Source organism: Stenella coeruleoalba (genome assembly GCF_951394435.1).
Source record: "Stenella coeruleoalba genome assembly, chromosome: 16".
Taxonomy (NCBI): Eukaryota; Metazoa; Chordata; class Mammalia; order Artiodactyla; family Delphinidae; genus Stenella; species Stenella coeruleoalba.
The window spans coordinates 38,290,446-38,312,800 of record NC_137162.1 but is presented as its reverse complement, the minus strand read 5'-3'; the positions used below and the strand labels follow the sequence as shown (position 1 = coordinate 38,312,800).

Genomic DNA, 22,355 nt, shown 5'->3' with positions numbered 1-22,355 from the left:
CAATTGTTGTATACTTAGGTTTTCAACTTTTCACTATGACAAACAGCTCTGGGATGAATAATGGTCTTAATTATTTCTTAAAATAAACCCCAAGAAGTAGAACTGCTGGATCAAATAGTAGCTATCAACACCCTCCCTCTTAAAAGCTACCCTCCATACCCTCATCTTGAAGGACAATTGTCATGAACTTTATTATTTACATAAACTATTATGGACTTCTCAAGCAGAGGAATATCCTAAAACTGGTAACTTTGACATCAACAGCCAAAGTCCTAGACTGTCCTCTCTCCTACGGTCAGTGCCCATCAGACTCAGAAATCTGAGAAGCATCTTCTGCTCTCTTCCTGAGACCCAGCCTTCTCCTCCTGCTGAGTGGATGACAAAACCACATTGCGGCATCACATACACCTCCCGCGCTCTCTCCCACTGAGTTGGCTGGTCTTCCATGATGCCAGCTTTATCATTTTGGTTCTCTTTTTTCTCAGAGGAATAACTGAACGTGTCCCACCAAAAGACACAGAAATGGCAAGTCCCAGATAAGCGCACTGAGGCTCTCGGCCTGTGTCTGCCTCCTCACTTTAGGCAAATCACATCACGTTAGTTCCTCTACAAAGGGGACAGACAGCAATAAAGAGAAGCTCTCAATGGCCCAATTCTATCTTTTCATCCACTTTCATAAAAATAAACCTTTCAGGGACTTCCCTGGCGGTTCCACTGCAGGGGGCACAGGTTCCATCCCTGGTCAGGGAACCAAGATCCCGCGGGCCGTGCGGCCTAAATAAATAAATAAACATTTCAGAGCTCTTCCTGGTGGATTTAATGAAAGCTTTAGACACTCTCACCAGAAAAATGCACACACCCAGAATGATAAACTGGATTTCAATGGCTTCATGAAACCCATCCATGGACCCCAGTAAGAACCCCCTGGGCCACTCATCGGGCCTTCAAACAAACGGTCAAAAGGAGGCCTGAGATATTCCTGGGGGTGTTCACACCACCCTGTCTCTGTCTCTAAAATCAAAGAGAGGGGAAAGCCAGCCATGATCAGGGCCCCGATGGAAACCTGGAACTCAGCCCAGCACAACTGCTGCTAACTCTGCAGGGCCTTTCAAAGGAACTCAGGTGTCACTACACAAACAGCAGCAGTACTGCAAATGTCAAATGACCGACCGTGTGCGCGGGTGCAGAGCTGTTACAAGGCTCGCTGAGGGTCTACCTCCTGACCCCCTGGCGGGCCTCACATTTGTTGACTTGATTGTCCTGTCTGCCCATCACCAAGAAAACTCCATGCACATGGAGACTTTGCTTTGTCCAGACTTGTATACTCAGCCTCATCCAAGTCAGAAATGCTGGTCCCAGTGAGTCTGAAGGCGCATGCTGGAGACTGAGGCCACCACGAAGACTTTCACAGAGAGCCATGACACACATGGGCCATTCTGTGCACTTGGGATCTTAGGGTGCAGAGACTGAACTCGCAGCCAGGAGAACAGGGACAGGCTCTGGGATAAGATCAGGAAGAAACGTAAGGGATCGGATGAGAGACCACGTGATAAAAATCTCAACAACACACGGCCACAAAGTTGGGGACAGATGGACAGTCCCAGGGCACCATCTCTTAAAGTCTCATTCGCGGTCCACCTAGTCAAGTGAACGGTCAACACACTGGCCACAGAGCGGAAGGGAAACTGGAAACTATCCCCTCCCTCTAAGACTGCTGCCATCTCCCAAGGTCACCTCCGCAGGCACGTACCAAGGGCCTTCAGAAGGACAACACTGCGACGTAGTGATTATTCCCATTTCACACGAGAGAAAGCCAGTGGCCCAAAAGGACAGCCACACGTGTCCCCACTTGCTCTCTCGGTCTCAGGTGACAAGAGCAGCCTGGCTCGGGCTGAAGGCCATGGATCGCCCCACGCAGATGTTTCTCTCACGACACCGTTTTGATCCCAGCACGCTGCCCATCGGGGCCGTCCTCTCCTCTTCCACCCACCCAGCCCGTCCCTCTCCCTCCTGATTTCCTTAGGAGCAATGAACTCCTCCCTTCTGGCCTCAGGCCGATGGGCACCCCACCCCCTTTTCAGACTTCAGCCCAAACCCTCAGCCTGTGTTTGCGGGAAGCGGCTCCCTTCCCCCCAGCTGCGCTTTCTCTCCCCTTGGTGATGTCCCCAGCCTCCGCTCCTGCCCCCACAGCTGGAGGGGGGAATCTCCTTCAGCCGCCCCTCCCCCGCTCCATCAGGGATGGTTTCTCGAGCTCTCTCTCCGTCTCCCGGGACCTTTGCTCCCAGCCCTAACCTTCACCTGCCCTGTGACTCGGGAGCTCCCTCCGGATCCTGAGCATTACCCACCCCACCGCACAACCTCAGGCTGATCGCCCCTTACGGTCTGTCCTTCTGTCACCCGTCCTAACCTCCTTCCCGGATCCACACAGTACGCCTGTGACTAAAACACTGAACAGCCCACACCGTGCACCTGTAATAGAGGCAGCCTGCCAGGAGGGGCATCAATCACAGGCTGGGAAACACCACAGTGAAGAATCAACCACTTGCTGCTGCTTCTAGAAAGTGGTTTGGACGTGCAACTAACAGGATTGGGGAAGGCGGTTCTGAAATAAGATTCTTTTTTATTAACAGGAGAATAAACGACTGATGAAATGGAGTTCGTGAGCCCCTCTTTACAGGTGTCCCCTAGTCACAGGACTCACAGATGTGGGGACCAGGTGACTATGCGCGTCAGCTAATCCAAACTCTCCACTTACAGATAAGGAAGCCGAGGCCCAAGTTTGCCAAGGTCACAGTGTTGGCACTATGCCTTAGCTCGCATGGTATTTGCACGGGTATTAAGGAAAGGAGGGGGAAGAGGGAAGAAGGAAAGTGAGAAGTGGCAAACCACTGAAACAAAACTGAAAGTGGAATTTAGCACTTTGCCAAGACTTAAGGGCAAATAAAACCTTGCTTTTAATAAAGAATCTTTCTTTTAAAAGCTGATGTACCTTAAAGATAGAAAGGCATTAATCTTCTGCAGGTTTTACATTCCTAGGAAATAGCGAAAAATTAGCCACAGTTGTCAAAGACAAAAAAAGTAAACTAGAATGTGCCCCTCTGACCTCCGAAGTGGTTTGGAAGGGCACTTGCAGCTCTGGATTCTTACAGTGCCCATGTGCCCAGACTCCTCTCTGCGGTCAGAATTCTCTCCCTCAAAATGGAAATCCCAAAACCAAAAGAAAGAAGGAAACAAAGCCGGAATACACGAGTTCCAGTTCCACCTGTGCCAGCCTATGGTGTTAGTCACCTTGTCGTGTGCGCTGTCACACAGGGAGCCGGGAGCAGGCCACCTCCCCATCCAGCGCTCCCGCCCCACCCCAGGGTGCTTGGTGTGCAGCTGCCATACTGCACCCACTACCTGGTCATGACATTTATCCGTGGACATGACTGTCTCCCCCACTGACCCCTCAGGAACCCAGACCCCAGCTCACTCGTCTCTATCTCCAGGCCTAACAGGGGTCTGGCCCATAACAGACCCTCACCGTGTGTTCACTCCCTGCCGCTGTAAATCCCTGGCTGAGGAGGTCTGGCGTATACGCTCAGGCCTGTCTGCCCTCCCCAGTCTTCCCTTGGCCCTCCCCCATTCTCTCTGCCCTGCCACGTCCCCTCACCAAGCACACAAGCTAATCCCGGCTACTGGGGTCACAGGAGAGCCGTGACAACTGGCACAGGGAAAATCTGGAACATTTCTTCCTAGATACAATTGACTTGTAATCCTAAGGTAATCCTAAGTCCCCATTTCCTACAAAACCTTTCAATTCTAAAAATTTCTAATTCCTCAGTTTTATGTGTAACATTCCTCAGATGGGGGAAGTGCAGTCTCAACTGCACAACAGAGAACTTTGGCTGGAGTAACAGTGGACTGCGCTTGGTGAGGGCTTCCTGTGTGTGAGGCTGTGTTATAATTGGACACACGGTAGCTATTTTACCTCACAACAGCTAGAGACAGGTACACAGCCCTTCTTTTTCTTTTCTTTTCTTTGTTTTTTTTAAGTGCCTTCCTACAAACAGTTTTCTACTACAATTAGCCCCATCAGATAAGATTAGCTTCTGTCTCTCTATTGTCAGGCTATGTATCTTCATACACTTTTAATTTCTCTGTGCCTAAATTTTCCTACGGGGTTAAACAGTGGACACAAAGCCTTTTTTGTGCCTATGGCAGGGAGTGGGGAAGGTGGAAAATAGCAAAATAAAAACAAATCAGGCGGGACTTCCCTGGTGGCTCAGTGGTTAAGAATCCACCTGCCAATGCAGGGGACATGGGTTCGAGCCCTGGTCGGGGAAGATCCCACATGCCGCGGAGCAACTAAGCCCGTGTGCCACAACTACTGAGCCCGAGCTCTAGAGCCTGCGAGCCACAACTACTGAAGCCCGCGTGCCTAGAGCTCATGCTCTGCAACGAGAAGCCACCGCAATGAGAAGCCCGTGCACCACAACAAAGAGTAGCCCCCGCTCAACGCAATTAGAGAAAGCCTGCGCGCAGGAACAAAGACCCAACGCAGCCATAAATAAATAAATATATAAACAAAAACAAACTCAGGTCATCTTCCTAAGGCGGGATGCATTTGACGGCAGTTCATGCTTCTAATAAATCTTGACTTGCATTTCCAAATTTTCTCTCCACCCCGGGTTATCACCCATCTAACCCATGGCACAAGCACTGGCAAGGACAGAAAGCAATTTCTACGCTGCCCTGACTCAGACATCCCTCTGCTGGCATACACGAACAGGACCATGTGAGTTCAGTTTTTATTTCATGAGGTGGACAGTATTTAAAATTTCTCAATCTGAAATCATCTCACCTGACTGTAACTAGAAGCAGGAGCCGCTGGCTCTTCAGTGACATGAGTACTGCTTATGGAAGTGGCTCTCAAAGAGGGGTCCTAGGCCAGCAGAATCAGCATCATCTTGTCCTGGGACATGTAAACTACTAGGTCCCACCCCAAGCTACTTGCCTCAAAAACTCTGGTGGGGATGGGCCCAGCACAGGGTGTTTTAACAAGACTCCAGGTGATTCTAATATCTGTTGAAATCTGAGAACCATCAAGGGAGGCTGAGAAACCTCCAAGGTCATGGGAATGCCCTGCTGGGCTAATGTGTGCTTCACAATCCTAGGTAACTACAATGGCGCCCCACCAACAGCACTTACTCTGGTAATTTTTGTCAACTGGCAAAGGCTCCAGACGCTAAACTCTTTCAGGGCCCTCCTACTTTGTTGGGCAAATTACTCGTGCCCCACTCTCCTCACCTCTAAAAAGGGATAATAATAACATGCCTCTTACAGGACTGTCCGAAAGGGAAAAGGCTTAGACAGTGTGGCATGTGGTTCATCCTCAACAAGTGTGAATCCCTATGATTACTACACCTTTGCCAAAAGGTCAAATCAGAACTAGGAATACAGCAAAATAAAACCTGCTTCCTGCATGCTGATGTGAAAATTAATAAAGGGAAACCTCACTAAAATGGAGTCAGAAGGCCTGAAGGGGGAGCACCCATGCAGTACCACTGGATATTAATTTCAGGAAGAATTGTCAATTACACACCCTAGCAGAAGAATCATCAATGGGAAAGAATCACCAATTACAGGCCCCAAGAGGAAAAGATGTACACTGCACCTCCCACAAGAAATCGACTACCCCAGCAATTTAGCCAAGGAGAAACCATCATCACCCTCAACCCTCACCTTTTTTCCAATGGACTTTCCTTCAAAACAACCCTTTCCAACTTCCTCCTTTTTCTCTATAAAATAACATTACTCTCCTTTGTTTGTTGGGCTTGCCTATGACTTTTGCCATGGCTTACTTGTCCTGAATTGCAATTCTCTGCTATTCCCAAATAAACCCACTTTGGCCAGTAAAATAACCATAATTTTTAAGGTCAACACTAGCTACCTGACTGAGGACATTCAGGACCGAGAGACAGCACCTGGCTTCATTGTCTGTCAAGCATTTACTTGCTCAGTCTACAACTGAGCACCCACCACATGCCCGGCAACCTGCAGAAAAAGGATCCTCTCTCCAGTACTGTGCCTCTGACAGTCTTTCTGGACATCCAACAACTCCGGGGCATAAGGCCTCAAATACCTCATGGGAGATAACGGGAGGAACGCAATGAATGTTAACAAAAGTAGTCATAAGAACAGCTAACATTTATATTGTGATTACCTTGTGCCATGAACTAAGCACGTGACAAAGGTTAACTTACAGTCCTCAACCTCTGAGGTACCTGCTGTTATGAGACCCACCAATGAGGATTAGGGAAACTGAGGCACATAAGGTTTACATAACTTCTCTAAGGTCCTACAGCTCCTAAATGATAAGGCCAAGACCTGAACTCAGGAACAGTGCTCTTAACCTCTATATTATATGACAGAGAGCTATTAGTTACCTAGGTATCTACTAGCCACTTGTTGTCACTGTTTCCAAAGCAATGATTTTTAAGACACTTAAATTTAGGCACACAATCCACTGTCATGGAGTTCAATACTAGGCTCCCAAAGCCCTGGACAGAAATGCTAATGATACTTGGTTTCTCAGGCCCCTTCACTCCCCCCTAATCTAATTCTACTCAAGTCAAAGTCTCACAGACTGGACAGCTACATGTGACAGAATGAAATTAGAACATACTCTAACACCATATACAAAAATAAACTCAAAATGGATTTAAGACCTAAATGTGAGACCAGAGACTATAAAACTCCTAGAGGAGAACATAGGCAAAACAGTCTTTGACATATATCGCAGCAATATATTTTTGGATCTGTCTCCTAGAATAATGGAAATAAAATAAAAATAAATAAATGGGGCCTAATTAAATTTAAAAGCTTTTGCACAGCAAAGGAAACCATAAACAAAATGAAAAGACCACCTATGGACTAGGAGAAAAATATTTGCAAAGGATGCTACCAACAAGGGATTAATTTCCAAAATATACAAACAGCTCATACAGCTTAATATCAAAAAACAAACAACCCTATCAAAAAATGGGCAGAAGACCTAAAGAGACATTTCTCCAAAGAAGACATACAGACATACAAGCACATGAAAAGATGCTCAATATCGCTAATTATTAGAGAAATGCAAATCAAAACTAGAATGAGGTATGACCTCACACCAGTCAGAACAGTCATCATTAAAAAGTCCACAAATAATAAATGCTGGAGAGGATGGGGAGAAAAGTGAACCCTCCTACACTGCTGGTGGGAATATAAATTGGTAGAGCCACTATGGAGAACAGTATGGAGGTTCCTTAAAAAACTAAATATAGGGCTTCCCTGGTGGCACAGTGGTTAAGAATCCGCCTGCCAATGCAGCGGACACGGGTTCAAGCCCTGGTCTGGGAAGATCCCACATGCCGCGGAGCAACTAAGCCTGTGTGCCACAACTACTGAGCCTGTGCTCTAGAGCCTATGAGCCACAACTACTGAGCCTGCGTGCTGCAACTACCAAAGCCCACGCGCCTAGAGCCCGTGCTCCGCAACAAGAGAAGCCACTGCAATGAGAAGCCCGTGCACTGCAACAAAGAGTAGCCCCCACTAGCCGCAGCTAGGGAAAGCTGGCACGCAGCAACAAAGACCCAACACAGCCAAAAATAAATAAATTTATTAAAAAAAAAAAAAACTAAATATAGAGTTACCATATGGTCCAGCAACCCCACTCCTGGGCATATCCGGAGAAAACTCTAATTCAAAAAGATACATGTACCCCAATGTTCACTGCAGCACTATTCACAATAGCTAAGACATGGAAGCAGCCTAAATGTCCATTGACAGATGAATGGGTAAAGAAGATGTGATGTGTGTGTGTGTGTGTATATATTCAGTGGAATATTAGCCATAAAAAAATGAAATGCCATTTGTAGCAACATGGATGCACCTAGAGATTATCATACTAAGTGAAGTAAGTCAAAGACAATTATCATATAACATCATTTATAAGTGGAATCTTAAAAAATGATACAAATGAACTTATTTACAAAACAGAAATAGACTCACAGACATAGAAAACAAACTTACGGTTACCAGAGGGGATAGCAGTGGGGGGCAGGAGAGGGGGAGATAAATTAGGAGTTTGGGATTAACATATAAACACTACTATATATAAAGTAGGTAAACAACAAGGATCTTCTGTATAACACAGGGAGCTATATTCAGTATATTGTAATAACATAATGGAAGACAATCTGAAAAAATATATATATACATATGTATGTATAACTGAATCACTGTGCTGTACACTTGAAACACAACATGATAGATTAACTATACTTCAATTAAAAGAAAAAAAAACTCTCACAGAACAGCATTTCTCCCTACTCATAACTCCCCTGGTACCACACCACTTAACCTTAATTATAAGCCATCCGTCACATAGAGTTCTCTGTTTCTTACACATTGGTCTTTTCTTCCCTACTGGACTGTAACATTCTTTGGAAGTATCCATACTTTCTGTGAAACCCCACAAAATTAGGGAGAAGCATGGACTTACATGTACAGAATTGGAGAGGGTTACACAGTTAATTGGTTGGCTTATTCACTTTGCTTTTCTGACACTTCTTTGTTTATCAATCTCTAAGAAGTAGCATAAAAGTATGAAGCTTTTGCTATTGAAAGCCAGCATTAGGGGAGGTGTTACACCAACATTTACTGAGCAGCAAATGTTTCAAGATTTGTACTCCCTGCCTCTCCTACATTATCTCATTTAAAGGCCTCAGCAGCTCAGCAGCCTTGTACAGGAGGCTGCTGGGATCTAGCTTGAGGAAGGAGGAACCTGGGGCCACCAAAGGTGAGAACTTGCCCAGTGTCACTCAAGGTCAGTGAATGGAGAACAGAGATTGAAACAACATCTGTCCCCCAAGCCCCTACACTCTGCCTTCCTCTAATGTTCAGACTAAAAAGCCCAAGCTCAAATTCTCCTCGAAACAACACATTACTTTTGTAAAAAATGTTGTGATAGAGAAAATTTTAAACTCTATTATATGTGATTTAAAAAAGATGGGGCAACCATGTTCATGGATAGAATTACAACATTAAGAAGGAAGAAATGTCAATTCTCCCCCATGTTAGACTATCCATTCAATGCAGTGCCAATCACATTTCCAAGACTTTGTTGAGAATTTGACAAGCATTCCAAAATGTATATGGAAGAAAAAGGATCCACAAATAACTAAGTTCTGAAAAAGAAGAGCATAGAAGGGGCTCACCCTGCCATATAAGACACACTGCAGAGCTATAATAATAAAAATAATTTGGCACAGAAATAGACAGATGACTGGGACAGACTAGAGAACTTAAACCCTGTGAGGAATCTCAAAATCTGAAAATGCAAACTAACCAATTTGTGGCAGAAAGCAGACCAGTGGTTGCCTGGGCCTGGGGACAAAGGGAGGGATGGAAGGCAAATGGGAAGTTTCAGGGTGAGGGAAATGCTCTGGATCTTGACTGTGTGGTTTCACAGGTATGCACATCTGTCAAAATTCATTAGATTGTACACTTTAAAGGTACAGGTGAAGTTTACCATACATAAATTATAACTCAATAAAGTAGAAAAAAACAGACTCATGTGCTTGTGGGAACCTGATGTATGGTAGAGGTGGCTCCACATTCATCCCTAAAATACTAGAAAAAAAATACACTGGTTAATGATTTTGGGAAAATTGGCTCACAAAATGGAAAGGAAAAAATAACACCAGATTCTTTCCGTATACCGTATATTAAGACGAACCTCAAACAGATTACAGCCCTCACTGTGAAAGGTAAAAGCAGCAAGTTGGCAGAAGAAAATACAGAATATATTTGTAATCTTGGGGTAAGGAAGAACACCTTAAGATTCCTAATCTACAAAAAGCAAAAATTAATGGCATTGGGCTATATCAAAATTTAAAATTTCTGAAAGTTACCACTGATAAAGTTAATAGATAGCAGAATGAGATTAATATCTAGGATATTTAAGACATCTGCAAATCAATACATTAGAAAAGCAGACTAAAGCCAAAGAAATTGTAATAGCTAACAAATATATTAAAAGATGCTCAAATTCATTAAGAAATTACATAAGTTCACGTTAAAACAATAAGAAGCCATCAAATACTGGTAAAATCAGAGAGATGGTTAGTATCAACCACTAAGGAGGATGTGGTGATTTAGGAGCACTTGATGCACTGCTGTGAGAGTGTCAACCAGTCCAGCAACACTGGAGACTAATTTGGCAGTATTTAGTAAAAACAGGTGTGTTTGTTCTCTTTTACCCAGCCCTCCCACGCTTGGGTAGATACCCTTAGAGCAGTGTTCCTCAAACCTTCCTATGCACCAGAGTCTCCGGGCTGGATGTGCTAAAACACAAATTGATGGGGTCTGTCCCAGGGTTTCTGATTCAGGAGGTCTAGATTAGGTCCCGAGCACCTACAAGTCTAACAGTTCCCAGGTGAGGCTGATGCTGCTCGGTATGGACCCCTGTAAGAACCACCACCCTAGAGATGTTCTCACAGGCATCGTTAAGAGATGCTGCAGGATATTCCTTCATCACAGCTTTGCTCATGGTAGCAGGAATGGAGGTGACCTAAGTGTGCATCATTAGAAAAATGGGTAAGTAAAACTAGTGGGTACATAGCAGGCCAGCCGTAAAAAGCAGCAGTCATAGCGATGCACTGGATAAACCTATACTAACATAGATCTCTCCAATAAAATGTTGAATTAAATTCTTTTGACTTTTATGAATGTCTGAAAATTTCCCTAACAAAAAGTTTTAATATTGAATGGAAAAGCAACCGAATAAAAACATAGCAGCACAGCACTACTTACCTGAACTGAAAACATGCACACAAGAACACAACATCTTTAACAAGGATAGAGACATACCCAAGAACATCCGACACAAGAGAGGAAGTTCCTCTGACGGAGAGGGGAATGAGAGTGGGAAAGAAGGAAAAAACAAAACAAGAAAGGGGCTTTGCACAGGGAGATCTTATGCCAAAAACTGAAGCATGTTAACTCAACCCTCAGCACCAGGAAGTCTCAAAGGTGAAAACTACCTCACCTATCTTTACACACAATGGTTGCTCCAGTGAAAGCCCTCAGAAGCTTTGCAGGCTAAGGGGGCAGATCACCTTGCCACGAGAGAGGGAAGGGGAATCTTCCTGAAATACAAGCTTGGGGTGATTTCAGGCCCCCAGAATTCAACCTGCTACTGAGCCCTGGACTGTCCCTGTGTGACATATTAGTATTTAAAAAGAAGCTGGGATGCTTAGCTTTTGGCAAAGGGTGTATGTGTCTACGTCTGTGTCTGTGTCTCTTGTCAGAGTGTGTGTGCACGTGTGGGTCTGTGGATTTGTGTGTGGCTATGTGTGTGTGTGTGTGTGTGTGTGTGTGTGTGTGTGTGTGTGTGAGATGTGTGTATCTGTGGAGGGAAAGAGGACTAGGGAGGGGAGCAGAGCACTCCAGCACAGACTGAGCCACACCTGTTGATCAGCCATTTGATTCTGTTTTACTGAAACCAGAAGTCACAGTCACAAAACCAAGCCACCTTCTTGGCCCCACCCACCCTTCTCTTCCCTTTTCTTCACCCTCTCCTCCCCGACATCCAATGCTTTTTCCTAACTGCCACATCTAAATATGCTCCTCTGGTGACTGGGTAGCTAGCTTATTAAAGTGACACACTTTACAGCCAAAATTCTTGGGATGTGGTAGGAGACGATAAATGACTATTTATGTTCCTGACCAAGGGCCTTAACAGAAAAGTCCAAAATCTTTAAGACCAGGTATGCCTTACCAGTTCTTCCAGAAGAGACTGCTGTGGCTACAGCTACCATACAAAAAAGGCAAAGAGAGAGCCAACTACAATCTGTCATGCCCCCCACAAGGTCACGCTGGCCACAGCTTTTTAGGACCATCGAATAGTTTATCATACGAAGTGGTGGAAAAGTGTATGGGACGATGAAAAAAGAAAGGTCAGCACTAGTAGAATTTATGTGAGAAAATGCAGCAGCTTTAAGTAAATGAGCCCATGCCAGGAAAGTATGTCTTTAGGGGAAGAAGAAAGAGCTTAACAACTGGAGGAAGGCACAGAATAGCAAAGGTAAAATGCAGAATGAGCTGGACAAACACTCAGGCCTCCCTCAAAGACGGGCCAGGTTATCCCCCTGTGCAAACAAGGCAGAATTTTTATTCCCAAAACACTGTTTTGTCTCTTCTATGGCAGCACTTTTCATTGGATGATAAAGGCTTAGGAATTCTACAGTTTTCCTGAACTGTTTTGTATAAAATGAAGTTTTATAAAAAAAAAGCGTATTTGATATGCAGCCGGAGCACTTTTTAATTTAAAAAAATGTATAATGGTCATATGTAGGAGTCTTCTAGGTTTTCATGAGATATGTAAGCAAAAGAAGCTTATGTTTTTTCCATTGACATGCAGGATCTGTCACAATTTTAAAATTAAGGGACTTAACCAGGAAAAAAGTAAAAGGGTTGAGGCTTCAAGCTAAGGTCAACATAGGCAATTTTGACGTATGAAAACATACAAAGTTCTTTAAACGTCAAAACTTACTGACAAGCTTCTAATACGAAAAATTATTTAAATTTCAGTTGAATGAGTATCTACAAGTTAGGCACTGCTCAAGATGCTAGAGATCCTCCAATGAATAAGACATTTCTTTAATAACTGTGTCCCTTTAATGTCATTTATCCATCCCTTGAATTAATTTTTAATGCTTTCTGATGTTTGAAATAGCTCACTACCAGCAATGAAAAAGTGCAGAAATACATCTTACTATTTTACTAAAAATGTAAATTTCTAATCTCTGAAGCAGAAACAGAAGGAAAAGACTTTCTCTGCTTTACATACTGCTATCATTTTCTGCACATTAATTAATTACTTAAACTGTGCATGGTGGCAGCTGCCACTTCCTGCTATCCAACGGGTCAGAGAACTGGAGAGATTCAAAAACATGCTAGATAGCTTAAGAGAGAAAGGGAAGGAACCCAAAAAACCAGGGCCTCCTGCCATAAACAGAAAGCAAGATAAGGAAAGTGAGCTGCTCTAGGCAGAAGAGTCTCCTGGAGATTCCCCTGAAGCTGCTGCCGCTTGCTCGCTGGCTTGCTGGCTTGCTTGGCCAAGGTATGGCTTCAGGGCTGGAAGGCTGCCACCTGCTGAATCACCAAACATCTCTGGGCTTCCCTTGGAGCACTGACCAGACGGGGACCCATCCCCCGCCAGGCTTCTCCCGTGAACACCTTCCTCCCCGAACCAATGAAACGCCTAGCCCTCTCCCCTTCCGCCAAGCCAAAACAGCCAACCAACCTCGTTATGTCTGGGCAGCCCTAGGCAACTCCCATCGCGTCGCTACGTCACCAGTCCCACTCCTCTCTTTCTGTCCGCTCGGTCCCCCCCGAATGTTCAAACCCCAGTGCCAAGAAGCGTGGGGAGTTCACAGCACACCATGACGGGCACTTGCCACTTCCACACCCAGGCAGCCAACCCCAAACACCCCCAAGTCCGCAAGCAAAATAACCTGCAAACAGCTCTAAAGGTCCAGTAAGGTAAATGTCAAGGGAGCTAGAATAGTAAGCAGGTCCCATAACATAGAAAACAAACTTCCCTTTCAGAAAACAGCCTTCACTCTTGGTTTCGTAAGTGTGTACTGCTGAAGTCGGTACTATCTGAAGGTGAAAAGAAACATCTGAGAAGCACCTGCATGGGTTCTCTTCACTCCCTCCGGCCCTGGCAACCCTCATCCGGATTTTTACTTGACACTTGACTCTCCCACGACGGAAACAAGCTTTAACCAGAACGCGCCTGTGTGAATCCGTTAGCTGGACCAGGACACCCTACCCGGTCCACCAGAAGAAGCAGAAAGCCCGAGTCTGGGTTAAGAAGGTGGGAGAAACAGCCGCTGTTGTCGCTGCTCTGCCCTTGACACGTCGCCTTGGAACCGCGGAGACCCCTCACTCACGTGAAGGGCCGCGTCCTGGAGAGAATGTCCAGTTCCAGGCTGCGCTGATGGCTCCTCCAGGCCTTACCTGTAAACACGCTCACCCGTGGGGGCAGCCCCGCAGGGTGTCAGAGCCACCCCCAACCTGGAGGCTGTTAAATGGCCTGCGGAGGGGGGCTCGCCCCGCAGGGAAAGGGTTCCCACCTGTTATGTTGTCCGGGGACATCGAGGCGGGGCGGGGAGGGTACCCGAAACCCAGGGCGCCTGGCCGGCTGCGATCGGACCCAGAGGTACCAACTGTCACGCCGCCAGCCGGGCGGTGGGGGTAGGGCCGTGATTTGGGGTCGGACCCTGCGGGTCTCCGGACCCCCGCCGCGCCACTGCCCGAAGGCTCCTCGCCTCGCGGTTCTTCGGCCCCTCCACCGTCTGCTCGCCCCAAACCGACAGTAGGCAGCCTTCCAGCCCGCACGCAAGACCTCTGAAAAGGTGCCCACTGACGCCTCCGCCTTTCTCCCTGCCTCAACTTGGTCCGGGAGCCCCGCGGGCTCCCCGCCCGCTCGGAGCCCCGAGCCCGGCCGCGGGACCGCCCCCCACCCCGCGCCCACTCCTCCCCTGGCGCGGTGGCGGAGTGAGGGGACTGCCCGCCAGGTACGCGCGAGGCAAGGCGCTGGCTGCGCTCACGCCCCCTCGCCCCGGGGCTGCCCGCACACCTTTCCCAGGCCCGGGAGCGGGGGTGTCCGATCGGCCCCCGGCGAGCGGCTCTCTCCCGCCGCCCCACGACTCACTTGCACCGGAGTCGCGGCAACCGCCGGAATTCCGCTCGCCGAGCCCCCCGCTGCGGGATGAAATCCGGGGCAGGGCAGAGTTGGGGCTCCACACCCGGAACGCGCTGTCAGGCCGGCTCGTCGGCCGCAAGGGGAGAGCAGCCTTCCCTGGCCTGCCCTTCCCGCTCCCGTCCTGGCCCCCGCCGACGCCGACGCCGCCGCCGCTGCCCGGCCGCTGCCTAGCTGGTGCGAACGCTTCCGACTTGCCACAGCGAGCCTCCCGGGCTGCCGAGCATGCCCAGTCCGCTGCACGAGCCGGCCCAGCTACCCGCGCGACGCAAATCCGCTTCTCCGGGTGTTCGCTGCGGCCAGGAGGGCGGGGCGGGCGGGGTCTGCGGGGAGCTCATCCCAGGACCCAGGGGGGACCCGAGCCAGACTGCGCACCTAGGGGCTGGCGAGGCTTGGCGCCCTGTTATTTTACTTTCAAGTAATTGGAAGCTCGGGAGGCGGACGTGTTCCCCAACGACGAGAAAGGCCCAGCTTGCACATTTTTAGGGGGCCGTTGAGTCAGGCCGGACGGGAGCCGAATTTTACGGTCGGGGGCAGTATACCATTTGGGGCAGAGCCGGAGAGTTGAAGAGCTAGAGCTGGTCAGAACAGAGAACGCAAACTCGGCCTTCCGGAGACCCGGCTCGCGGGCACGAGTTTGCGAGCTACCCGAGTCTCTTCCCCACCGAGCCTAGGAGTGCAGCACTTGGAATTAACTCGAAATTGATCATATTTTTAAATTTAAAAAAAAAATTTAATAAAAAATGTAGAAAGGGCGGACCGCAGACTCTACAGCCCATTTTCAAATCTCTATTCACAGATTCACTCCAAAAACAATGAATCAAGGCGAGTAAGGCCCGAATAGCTCCAGTCGTATAGGGAGAGGTTCAGGCCTCTACAGGGCCGCCCCACCCCGACCCTTCCCGGCCCCACCTCCTGCCAGCCCCACCTCCTGCCGACCCCACCTCCTGCCGGCCCCCGCGGAGTTGCGGGAAAAACCTGGAGAGCTGGCGTGCCCGGGCCGGAGCACTGCGCATGCCCAGTGGCCCGACCTGGTGCAGGTCGCCCGAAGCAAGGTTTTTCTCGGCTCCCTAAGCGCGACCCCAGCGCCCGAGTTAGGGGCGGACCGTGGGGAGAACTGGCTTTCCGCTTCGGGGCCCTCCCTTCGTGTCCGTACCGTTCTGTACCCCAGTGGCGGAGAGGCAACCCGGGGCTGCGCGTCCCGCTGGGTCCGGGACTCGGCGAGCGGGGGAGGGGGCGTGCAGCGGCATCGCCGTGGCACGTGACTGTCCGTGGCGCTCCGGGCAGCCATCTTCCGCTCGGCCATCGGTCCGTGGGCGATCGGAACGGACCGGAGAGCTGGCGGGATGGGGGCAGAGAGCTCTGCTCCCCGCCGCGCCCACCCGCCGGACTCCATATGCTCCGCACCTGCTTCCGCCCCGCCCGGGAGAGCGGGAATCGCGGCACTGGCCCCAGGTTTCTGAGAGGACAGGCTCCCGCGCGGGCTAAAAACAGCGGCTGCGAAATCGGGAGGGCAGGACTCCGGGGGCGGATGGCCTCTATTTTTCCCCAGAGGCGGAAGTTGGAGAAAGGGGTCCCCTTCCGTAAGGCAGTGACCGCTGCTCCAACTTCCTCCCTGTTCTAATCTATTCGGTGCAGAGACGTGGCGTGTTGGCAGGATCATCTGGACAGAGGCCGTCGCTCTTCCCTGAGATGTAATATCCCATGGCCCCTGCTGGTGGACAGCTTGGATGGTGATGTTAATAGCATTTATTGAGGTCCTGCCACGAACCACTTGGGGTCTCTGTGGCCTTAGGGCCAGATAGGTCACCATCACCCGAGAATTTGTTAGAAATGCAAAATGCCCTGCAGAATCGGAAACACTACTGGGGGCGAGGAGGGATCCTGCAACCTCAAACCCTCCACTGATTCTGATGACCATTTTACTTATTTCAACTAAGCCTTAGGGCGGCTCACTTTATAAACGAGGCATCGAAATTTTATCCCAAAGGAGAGTGAAGACAGTGGGCTCCAGTGCGGGCTTTTTATCGCACCCTCCACTTTGGCTTTTCTGGCTGCTTCACTCCTATGTCACTATACTGCTTTTCTCAGGGAGATTAAGAAAGTGCCTTTGTCACTTACGGCTTTAAAAATAACAACTGAAATTCAGTTCAACTACATATTTTGAGTGTACAGAGGGCAAAGCTCTTTGAGTCATTGTAGCTCTACTGAGAATTTTCGTCAGTTTACACCTAAGAAGTGCAAGAAAAGGCTTGCTTTCTCATGATGTAAAGTCTTTCAAACTAAGGCAGCGCCAGAAAACTGCTGACTGGTTTCTCTGAAGTGTTGTTTATGCAGAATGGCCAGACTTTGGACTTTCAGAAAATGAGGTTCAAGTAAGAAGCTGGGGTAGACTTGCGTCAAGGAGTCTGTACTTTAAAATGCCCCACACCCCAAATGTAAAGCTGAACTGAATTTTGTAAAATATTAGCGGTTTTTGATTGTAAGTGGTTTTCTAGGGTGATCGTTGTAATGTTTTTTTTTTCCTAATTCTGTGTATGTTTGAAATGTTTCATAATAAAAAGGCTTCCTAAATTGCTTTCCATGAGTAATTTTACGACTGTATATAATATGACACATGGAAAAAAGCGAAATATAAAACTCCAATTTCTTCCAATTTCATAAAATAATTCAGAGAGAAAGAGCTATAATAAACTCAGTAAAATATCTAAAATGATATTGAAAGAAAGACAGTAAAAATAAATTCTGGGTGAAGTGATTTTAAGAAACACTATAGTTGACTCTCCTTGATATTCAATTTAGTCATGGTCCTTAAGTCACTACTGTTTGTAACCAAAAAAAAATTTTTTTTAAGAAAAATAAGTAATTGTCCTTCTCTATCCACCCAACTCTAAAGAATTTTACCAGTGTATTTTTCTGATCAAAATTTTAATAAGCATCATACTGCTTGGTTGTAAAATTTTAGGATTCTCAAGTACACAGAATATCATAAGTTACATTGTTGTCAAGACAACTATGAAATAAAAATGAATCACCTCCAAGTCACAATCTGTCACTAAAATATGTTAAAAATAATATTAAGAGCAAATACAAGGGCAAGCAGTTCACTTGCCAGAACAGCTATTCCTTCTACCATTAGAAGCTAACCTACCTGATCAAAAATGTAGTGGTTTTATCCAGTTGATAGTTGACCTGTAAGCAGCATCCATCACTCACCAAACAATAGTCAAATAGTATTCAAGAAGCAAGGAGGCTTCTGCGTGTCCATGGCAATTTGTCTCAGTGGAAGAATCTAGAACCACAGAACCTGAGTAGCAGGAACAAGACCTTATGAGCCCTCTTAGCCCTTTAAACTCATCTGGCCAATCCACAATCCAGTCTCCAAACAAATGTTGATCAGAAGCGCTAGCTTGCAGACAATGGCTGATTCCAAGTATTTGCCCTGGGGCTTAGATCTGGTAACACTCAACCCTCTGTGCCTGTTCCTAGGGCCATGGTGAGGTTTCCTGGCTTCAGTAACTGCCTAGGTTCTCCCCCTGGTCAACAAGAAACTGGAATTTATTTGAAGACACTGGGGTAAATCAGGGATGCCGCTGAGGCTAAGGCAGAGATCAGAACAAGGAACTGGAGTATTGGCAGGAACCCAGGAGGTCTCCCTCTGTTTCCTCTGCACTGCTGTTTACTCTCTCCCTCACGCTATGGCTTTTTCCACCTTTTTAAGCAGATAAGGTAGGGATTCCCCGGAGAAGGAAAACCAGGCATGGCTTTCTTGACATAAGAGAAGCCATTTTTGGCCTAAGCCATTTTGTGATCTAAGCCTGGCCACAATGCTCACCCTTGAACAGGTATCAGTAATTAATTGTCTTAAGGTAACAAAAGAATGCAGAAACAAACCAGTGTCATCAGGCAAGAGAAGTAACAAGAGCAAAGATAATATATCACTTGTAAAGACTCCCAGTTCTCTTTCAATGGTAAAAATTAGCCTGAAGCGCTCAACCACCAGATCAACTGGCACCTTAAGGGATGATGATGTTGACTTTTTCTGACCTTCATGACGTCAATCAGCTAAAGCTTGGATTCTGTGGACCACCCAAGACCCTTCATGAATATGCATGTACCCTTAGCTTAAAAATTCCCCAATTTGCTGTCATGGTGACACTGCTTTGGGAAAGATCCTTGGTGTTCTCCGTACTTGCTGCAAGTAATAAATCCCTCCTCATGCTCTTTGGCTTGGTTGTGTCTTTTGGCTCAATGCCCACCAAGAGGCAAACCCAGTTTCAGGGTAACACCTTCCGTTCACAAAGCAGGAAATGACTACTTGAGAGTTCCCAAGTTTATTTCTCTTCCAGGGAGTAGCAAGACTGACCCTACCCATGTTCATTATCCCCATTGTCTAGTTGAAGCCTATTTCCCCAGATTCCTACTGTCCACTAGAACCAATCCTGTTAATATTTCAACACCCCAAGTCCACCTGTTTTCATAAAAGCTTCTCTGCCTTCCAGGACACAGAAACTTCCTAGACACATATTTTGGCACTTATTTATGTTACATTATGTCTTTTTGACAGTTCTCTGTGTGTTTCCTGCAAGTAAGTCTTACTTACTTACTTACTTACAAGTAAGTTCCAACTTACGTATTAAATGACATTGACAATATATCTATTTATTTTTCATCTTCCATAGCACCTAGCACAGACTTAGCATCAAGTAGCCCATAGTAAATATTTCTTGAACTGTATAGTCTTCTTTTTACTTTTCTGTTGTACCATTTTTGTTTAAAAAGGGTAAACCACTAGGAATGGAAATGTCCTTGCTATGTTGTCCTTCTCTAATTAGTAACCACCCTTCACAATCTGCTGTGTACATCTAAAGAGGAGTTTGAAATTAGACATTTATGACTGGGTGCTAACCAGGGTGTGATGAATCAATACCATCAGCAGAATGCTGCACTATCTGACAGACACAGCACCATTGTCAAGAGTTGTAATTTACTCCTAACTTTTTAAATATTGTGTGACTCCAAGCAAGGCTTCATTATCACCTCTTAAAATGAGACTAATATAACCCACCCCCTCTTTGCTTTCCATGGGCTTCATGGAAATTATTTAGGTCTTTAATCAGAATATATGTCTATTAAGTGTCTTATAATTAATTAGAGGTAAACAGAATGAAAACATTAGGTATCGGGCTTCCCTGGTGGTACAGTGGTTAAGAATCTGCCTGCCAGTACAGGGGACAAGGGTTCAAGCCCTGGTCTGGGAAGATCCCACAGGCGGCAGAGCAACTAAGCCTGTGCGCCACAACTACTGAGCCTGCGCTCTAGAGCCCGTGAGCCACAATTACTGAGCCCATGCACCTAGAGCCCGTGCTCCGAAACAAAGAGAAGCCACCACAATGAGAAGCCCGCGCACCGCAACAAAGAGTAGCCCCACTCACCACAACTGGAGAAAGCCCGCGCACAGCAGCAAAGACCCAAGGCAGCCAAAAAAAAAATTTTGTTAAATTAAATCTTAAAAAAAAAAAAAGTGGGGTAACAGAATCCAAAAAACCTGGGATCTTGAGTTATCAAATATCCTTCTTTGAAGTCACTCAGCAATTTTATATATTATACTTATACCTTAAGTATCCATATTGCATTAATTTAGCCAATGATTGTTCAGCTCTCGATGGACAAGGCTCAAGATCAAGTATTTCTGTGTATCCATAAACAGAAATGGATGGAGTATGTTCCTTTTCTCCACAGCAGGCACATATGTCATTCTCATCCTAATATTTGCCCCATCATCAGGATTGTCAAAAATTGCATGAAACATACTTATATTTTAAAAGTAGTCATCATTTATCTGAAATTCAAATTTAACAGGATGTCCTATGTATTTTTTGGTTTTGGTTTTTGTTATTTTGCTAAATCTGGCAACCCTACCCTGATAGACCTGAAAATTTATACCTGTTCCTTGACTTCTGGCTCCATAAAATTTGTAACTTGACTTCATGAAAAATAATAAAGAGGAGTTATTGCAAGGACTTTTTAAAAAGAAGAAGAAGAAGAAATGCTGGTAGAAGGAGGGACATAACTAAATTTGAGTATGATAAATTTCCTTTGAAAAATATTCTCCTCCTGAAAACTGTAACTCCTTAGAATCCACTCAAAGCCTAGTGGGATTCATTGTGTGATTTATTTCAAAATACTTCTGATGCTGACAGGCCACTTAGCGTTTACCCAGCAAATGATGGCGTTCTAGTGTTCTTGTCTGGTGAGTCAGCGTGTGGGAAGTCATGGAGTAGACTGAGACACAAACCCTTTGTAACCTCACAGGCAGGCAAAAGAGGAGCTGAAGTGCAGAGCACATCTTCCTAATCACCTGGGAACTTACTAGAAATGCACAACCTTGGACCCTACCCGGACCTACTGACAGAAGTTCTAGGGGTGGGTCCCAGCCATCAGCTGTTTAACAAGCCTTCCAGGTGATTCTGATGCACATTCAAATTTGAGAACCACGGCTTTAGAGCCCTGGTTCTTGACTGTGCATGCAGAAGAGAAATACCTGGGGAGTTTTTAAAATACTGGTATCTGGATCCCATCCCCCCAGAGATTCTGATCTAAGTGGTATAGCGTGCAGTTCAGGCATCAAGATTTTTTAAAGCTCTCAGTGTTCACCACTGCTCTACAGAATTTATTCTCAAATGCCAAAGGGATGAGAAGCTCCTGACATTGCAAATATAATGCTTCCTACTCCTGTCCCAGGTCAACTTTACATAAAGGCAAAATGGACAGGCATAACATGTTTAATACATGGTCTGTTCCTCAAATCTCTAAATCCACTCTTTAAAGGCCTACTAGAGTCAATATGGTAGAAGAGAAAGAGAGAAAAATAATTTCCTGGCCCCCAAGACCTGCCTAAATATTCATTAACCTCTTGGGGCCACATTTTTTCATGTCTGCACGAGGGATGATATTATCTCTCCACAGGGTTTTGAAAGTGATTGAAAGACACCATGTAGATAAAAAAGGCAGAGGATCAGTAATCAATAATCACATCTGAACCAGAGGAGGCTTCATGGGAAGGGGAAATTTAAAAGAACAAAACTCAGTAAATTCATAAAATTTCAATGTGTCTTTCTATAATAACTATTTAAATTATTTTCTCTTTTTATATTCCCTCACTTTTTTGTGTGCTGCCCCCTCCCCTCCCCAGTCATTTTTCCTGTTTTCAGTACAGGTACTTTGGTGACCCATCTGTGTTTTTGGCTAAGCTATCTCAATGACACTAAAAGTGGTAGTTGTAAAGACTGAAAGGGGTAGTTACACAGTGCTCTATTATTCCTGGGGCTAAAACAAGGTTAAACAGGACAGTTTTGTGTTTTTTTTAACATGCTTGCCTATGTGGCAAGCTAATCATTTTAAGCCCCTCATCCATCTCAAGATGAATATAATAGGCTTCACTATGAGCTAAAAACCCTCCCTGTTATGGAGCTGTCCTGCCTCACTCAGTGCATGGTGCGTATTCTACTATTAAATGGAATAGTTCTTTACCTGGCTTCTTAATATAGAAGTTTGA

At 46.2% G+C, this 22,355-nt stretch overlaps 1 protein-coding gene across 3 annotated transcripts in view; it reads right to left on the bottom strand.

The window, feature by feature from the left end:
* Nucleotides 1-15,604, bottom strand: part of SGMS1 (sphingomyelin synthase 1) — a 291,776-nt gene extending 276,172 nt beyond the window's left edge. For all 3 annotated transcript variants that reach the window (XM_079901027.1, XM_079901029.1, XM_079901028.1), the window contains exon 1: nucleotides 14,750-15,604. The gene's annotated coding sequence lies outside the window, so the exon portion shown is untranslated. The remainder of the gene's footprint in view (nucleotides 1-14,749) is intronic.
* Between the last annotated feature and the right edge of the window lie 6,751 nt (nucleotides 15,605-22,355).